Source organism: Petaurus breviceps, unplaced genomic scaffold (assembly GCF_028583685.1).
Source record: "Petaurus breviceps papuanus isolate PSGF00001 unplaced genomic scaffold, PetGlider_PUasm1.0 90897, whole genome shotgun sequence".
NCBI classification, from domain to species: Eukaryota; Metazoa; Chordata; class Mammalia; order Diprotodontia; family Petauridae; genus Petaurus; species Petaurus breviceps.
Genome location: NW_027187374.1, coordinates 7,248,154 through 7,254,169, shown reverse-complemented (window position 1 = coordinate 7,254,169; position 6,016 = coordinate 7,248,154). Strand labels below are relative to the sequence as shown.

The following is a 6,016-nucleotide window of genomic DNA, read 5'->3' as shown; positions in this document are numbered from 1 at the left end:
AGAGAGAGAGAGAGAGAGACAGAGACAGAGAGACAGAGAGACAGAGAGAGACAGAGACAGAGACAGAGAGACAGAGAGAGAGAGAGAGACAGAGACAGAGAGACAGAGAGAGAGACAGAGAGACTCTATCAGTACTTTAGGAAAACCTCTTCAGTGACTAAATAGAGGATGAACTGGAATGGGGACAGACTTGAGGCAGGCTGACCCACCAGCAGGTTATTGCAATAAATCCATGTATGAGGTGATGAGAAAAGGGAACATATATGAGACATACTGCAAAGATGAAATTGACAGAACTTAGCGACAGAAGGGATATGGGGAGAGGTGAGAGACAGTTAAGAAGCCAGAATGACTCCTAGGTTGCCAGCCTGAGGAACTGGGAGTATGGTGTTGCCCTCTACAGTAAAAGTGAAGGGAGATGATGAGTTCCATTTTGGACATATTGATTTCAAGATGTCTGAAAGTCAGTTGGGAATGTGAGAGTGGAGGTCAGTAGAGAGATTGGGGCAGGATAGTTAGATTGAAGAACCATCAGAATAGTGATAATAATTAAATGGGGGAAGGATAATGAGATCATGAATTATAGCACAGAAGGAAAAGAATGAGGGTTTGATGTAGAGGTGGATACATGGTTGACTAGTGAGGTACATATGTCTATGGCCGTTTATTTTATAGATGAGGAAATTATGAGGAGAGAGGTTAAGTAACATGTCCAGTGTCACAGAGCTAGTAAGTTTTTGTGGTGAGATTCAAACTCAGGTCTTCCTGATTCCAAATTCTGTGCTCCATCTACTATGGCCTCTCTGGAAACTCCTTGAGGACAGAAATTATCTCATTTATGTACTTTCCCCCCTTAGATCCTACCTAGCACAGTGTCCAGCACATTGTAGTCACTTAAATGTTTATAGATTATTAGTAAAAACAAAATTAACCTCGGTCAATAACCAAAAGTTGTTGGTTATTAATTTTAGGTGACAGATGACAGTTCTTTAAGTACCTGTATACAGCTCTCATGTTCACCCTAAATTTTCTTTCTTCAAGTTTAATACTCCCAAATTCCTTCCTTATATGGCAGATCTCAATTCTCAGTGCCCTTCTTTCAGGGCTCTCCAGTTTATTAATTTCACTTCTAAACTGTAGCTCCTGGAAATTAAATGAAAATAACTATTTTGAACATTATGCTCCTTTGAATGGAGGCTACTCTGATTTTTTTTAAATAAGTTGTATGATAGCTGTCAATTCAAAGATCTAAACAACTGGAAAAATGTCAATTGCTCATGGGTAGGTTGTGCTAATATAACAAAAATGGCATTTTTTTTTTGGTGAGGTAATTGGAGTTAAGTGACTTGTCTAGGGTCACACAATTAGTAAGTGTTAAGAGTCTGAGGCTGGATTTGAAGTCAGGTCCTCCTGACTTCATGGCTGGTGTGCTATCCACTTTGCCACCTAGCTAACCCTAAAAATGAGAATTCTACCTAAATGAATTTAATTTGCTTATTCAGTGCCATACCAAACTACCAAAAAATTATTTTATAGAACTAGAAAAAATAACTAAATTTATCTGGAAAAACAAAAGAAAAAATAATAACTAAATTTATCTGGAAAAACAAAATATCAAGGTAATTAAAGAAAAAAAATGTAAAGGAAGGTGGTCTGGCCATACCAGATGTAAAACTATATTGTAAAGCAGCAATCATGGAAACTATTTGGTACTGGTTAAGAAATAGAATGGTAGATCAGTGGAATAGATTAGGTACACAAGACACAGCAGTCAAAGACTACAGTAATGTACTGTTTGATGAACCTATAGGCTCCAGCTTCTGGGATAAGAACTCACTATTTGACAAAAACTGCTGGGAAAATTGTAAAGCAATATGGCAGAAACTAGGCATAGACCAACTAACAGTTTACCTGTTACATCTATGGAGAAAGGGGAGAATTTATGACCAAACAAGAAATAGAGAATATCATGAAATGCAAAATGGGTAATTTTGATTTTGTTAAATTAAAAAGATTTTGCACAAACAAAACCAGTGCAACCAAGATTAGAAGGAAAGCAGAAAGGAAACAATTTTTTTACAGCAAATATTTCTGATAAAGTCCTCATTTCTTAAATATATAGAGAAATGAGTCAAATTTATAAGAATACAAGTCATTCCTCATTTGATAGTCAAAGGACAAATAATTTTCAGATGAAATTAAAGCTATCTACAATCACATGAAAAAAAAATGCTCTAAATCATTATTGATTAGAGAAATATAGATTAAAATAACTCTGAGGTGGCACCCCAAACCTATCAGAGGGGCTAATATGGCAGAAAAGGAAAATGATAGATGTTGGAAATTTGGGAGACGAATGCAATGTTGGTGTATTTGTGAACTGATCTGACCATTTTGGAGAGCAATTGGGAACTATGCCCAAAGGGCTATAAAACTGTGCAAACCTTTTGATCCAGCAATACCACTATTAGGTCTGTATCCTAAAGATATCATAAAAAGGGGGAAAAGACCTACATATACAAAAACATTTATAGCAGCTCTTTTTGTGGTGGCAAAGAACTGGAAATTGAGGGCATCCCATCAATTGGGGAATGACTGAACAAGCTGTGGTATATGAATGTCATGGAATACTACTGTCCTATAAGAAATGATGAGCATGAAGATTTCAGAAAAACTTGGAAAGACTTACATCAACATGAGCAGAACCAGGAGAACATTGAACACCCTAAGAGCAACACTGTGCAGTGATCAACTGTGTCTAAGCTCTTCATAGCAATACAATGATCCAAGACAATTCCAAAAGACTCATGATGGAAAATGTTATCCACATCCAGAGAAAGAATTACAGAGTCTGAATGCAGATCAAAGCTACTATTTTCACAGTGTTTTGTTTTTCATGACCTTTCCCTTTTGTTCTGTTTTTTCTTTCACATGACTAATGTGGTAATATGCATGATTACACATGTACAACCTATATCAGATTGCTTACCTTCTTGGGGAACGAGAATGGGAGGGAGGGGAAAAAAAATTGGAATTCAAAATTTTTTAAAAAAATGAATGCTGAAAACTATCTTTACATGTAATTGGAACAAATAAAAAATACTATTTCCAGAAAAAAAAAAAGAAGAAAATTGAACAAGACCATACTGAAACTACGAAAGAAAAATGACTAAAAGCTGCCAAGGGGTAAATTTAGATTTTATATCAAGAAAAACTCGCTAAAAATTAGAGCAGTCACCCGAAATTGAACCGGGTTGACTCTGGTAAAGTCCCCTTTCCTCGGAGGTCTCCCCAAGCAGAAAATCGACGAACATTATAGTTGGATATGTTTTTGTGGCGATGGTGAGGTACTCCTCCGCGTACCGGCTGGATTAGAAAGCAGCCCGAATTCACTTTCATCACTCCAGTTCCGGGAAGTCCTGTCTCGATGCTATGTTGGGAATGCTCCCCACTTCGTCACTTGTTTCTCTTAAAATCCTTAATTTTTCTTGAAGGCTCAGATCAAATGCCACCTTTTGGAGGCCTTTCCCAAGTCGCTTGGCTGCAAGTACATTCCCATTCTACCTACAAAGTACAAACTTATCTCCTATCATAAGTCTGTTTTTTTGGTCATAGACTCTCCCGTTACAATGCAAAGCCCCTGAGGGCAGATATTTGTCGAGGTGGGGTGGGTTGTTGCTTTCTGGCCCAGCAAGTGTCTGGTTTAATAATGACCTTAATATATAGGAGTTTAATTGCTTACAGATTATCTGAGGGAGAGGAGAGGGGTCTGTATTTCCCCACTGATATCTTAGATTCGAATCACAACTTCCGGCCTTATCTTTAAAATGAGGTTGTATTAGATGAGCGTCCTTTCCCTTAGTCCACCCCAAAAGAAAATGCAGCCATAGGTTTACCTTTGCAGCGCAGACTCTCGACGATACAGGTTGCATCGTAACCTCCGCCAGCTTTCTGCGCTCCTCGGGGTGTCAGGGATGCGTGGGAAGCGGAGGTGGGGACCGGGAAAGGGGTTGGGGGGGGGGGCGCTGCAGGAGGAGTCCACGGGAGAGAGAAAGGCTGTGGAGCACGCAGCGAGGAAGGATCACGTATCCTGATCTTAGAAAGTGAACTAAAGCCTCCTTCGGAATGCTTTTCCCAGACTCAATTCACCTCAGCTTGCTCAAGAAAGGAAAATCCCAAGGGACCGAGGGCGGACGAAAGAGAAGTCAGGCTGAGGGAGGGGGTGGGGAGGTGGAGTCGGGGTATGAGAGGGGCGGGGAAAGAAACGGTGACCGCGAAGCTATTCTTTAAAGAATGTGCATTGAGCCCCCACGTGGAGGGACAGAGCAGTGCTCTGGGACGCTCATAAAATGCGTGCAGTGCACTACAGAATATTTTTTTGAATTAATCCCTCTCTGGGGATGAGGGGAAAACTCTCCTTGCAGATCTATTTAGAGTACTAGGAGTGGGAAGGGAAGAATGAGGTCCTACAGAGTTTCATGTGAGTGGAGCTGGAAGAGAACTCATTGGTCACTTCGTCAGTCAAATATTTATGTGCCAGATGCTGTGCCGACCTCTGCTACACACAAAAAAGGCAAAAGACAGGCTCTGATCTCAAGCAGTCCAGGGTCTAACAGGGGAGGAGATGCTCGAACAAGATATATACAAGATACATTGGAGATAGAGAGAATAGAGGGAATGCATTGAGGTTTCTCGTAGAAGATGGGACTTTATCTGGGACTTGAAGAAATCTAGAAGGTTGAGTCGTGAAAGGACAACATTCTAAGCAAGGGGCCAGCAAGTGAAAATGTCGGAGTGGGAACTTGGAGTGTCTTGTGCACGTTCAGCAGGTCTATGTCACTATTTTTTTTTTTTGGCTTTTTGGAGGGGGAGGGCAGCGCAATTGGGGTTAAGTGACTTGCCCGAGTCACACGGCTAGCAAGTGTTGTGTCTGAGTTCATATTTGAACTCAGGTCCTCCTGACTAGGGCTGGTGCTCTATTCACTGCGCAGCCTAGCCACCCCCTCAATCAGTATTGCACAGTACTTGGATGTAAGGTATCGGGAGGGACCAGTTTAAGAAGGGTTTTAAACAACAAACTGGCTTTTTATATTTTTATCCTGCAGGTAATAGGAAGCTACTGGAGCTTACTGAATAGGTGGGGGTGAAATTTTAGCTGGGATTTGAATGAATCCAGGAAAACTAGGAGAGAGTATTCCATGCAAGAGTGAAAGACCATGAAAATGCCTGGGAAGTGGGAGATTGTCTTGTTCAAGAAACAGCAAGGAAGTCAGTGTCATTGGATTGCTGAGTATGGGAAGGGTTGTAAAGGGTAAGAAGACTCAAAAGGAAAGGTAGCTTGGTAGGCTAGATTATAAAGGACTTTGAATGCCAAACAGAGGATTTTCTATTTGATCCTGGAGGACAGAGGGAGCCACTGGAGGTTCCTGAGGAGGGTGGTATGTGACATGGTTGGACCTGAGCTTTGGGAAGATCACTTGGACAGCTGAATGGAAGATGGGTTGGAGGGAGGAGAGACTTGAGACAGGCAGACCCAACAGCAGGTTGTGTCAATAATCTAGGTGTGAGGTGATGAGGGCCTGCACCAGAGTGATGGCAGTCATCAGAGGAGAGAAGTACAAGTACAAGACACGGCCACAGGTTGAGAGCAATGGCTAAATAAGTTATTGTACATGGCTATAATAGAGTTCCATCGTTTAGTTAAAAATGAGAAAATAGATGATTTCAAAAAGACTCCAAGAGGGAATTTCTTTCCAGGAAAATGGCAGTGGGTGTTGGGCTTAGACACAGGATGTGTGAATTAGGGGATGATGCTACTCTTAGTTTTCAGACTTACCCCTCAGTCAGTGGCAGTTGGTAGTTGAGAAAGAAGATGACTTCCTTCTCCACAGTGGTTGCTCTCCTTACTGACAGCTGCAGAGCCTGGGCTCTATTCACTGCACCATGTAGCTGCCCCAATTGCCTTGTCTTTATCCCTCCAAAAAAAAAGGAAATGGATTTAAAAAATTTTCTATCA

The 6,016-nt window shown here is 41.1% G+C and overlaps 1 protein-coding gene across 2 annotated transcripts in view; it reads right to left on the bottom strand.

Annotated features, from left to right (window-relative positions):
- IL10RB (interleukin 10 receptor subunit beta) overlaps positions 1 to 4,190 on the bottom strand; it is a 147,942-nt gene extending 143,752 nt beyond the window's left edge. The window contains exon 1 of one of the 2 annotated variants that reach the window (XM_069074918.1): positions 3,897 to 4,190. The gene's annotated coding sequence lies outside the window, so the exon portion shown is untranslated. The remainder of the gene's footprint in view (positions 1 to 3,896) is intronic. The other variant, XM_069074922.1, reaches the window with a different exon arrangement.
- Between the last annotated feature and the right edge of the window lie 1,826 nt (positions 4,191 to 6,016).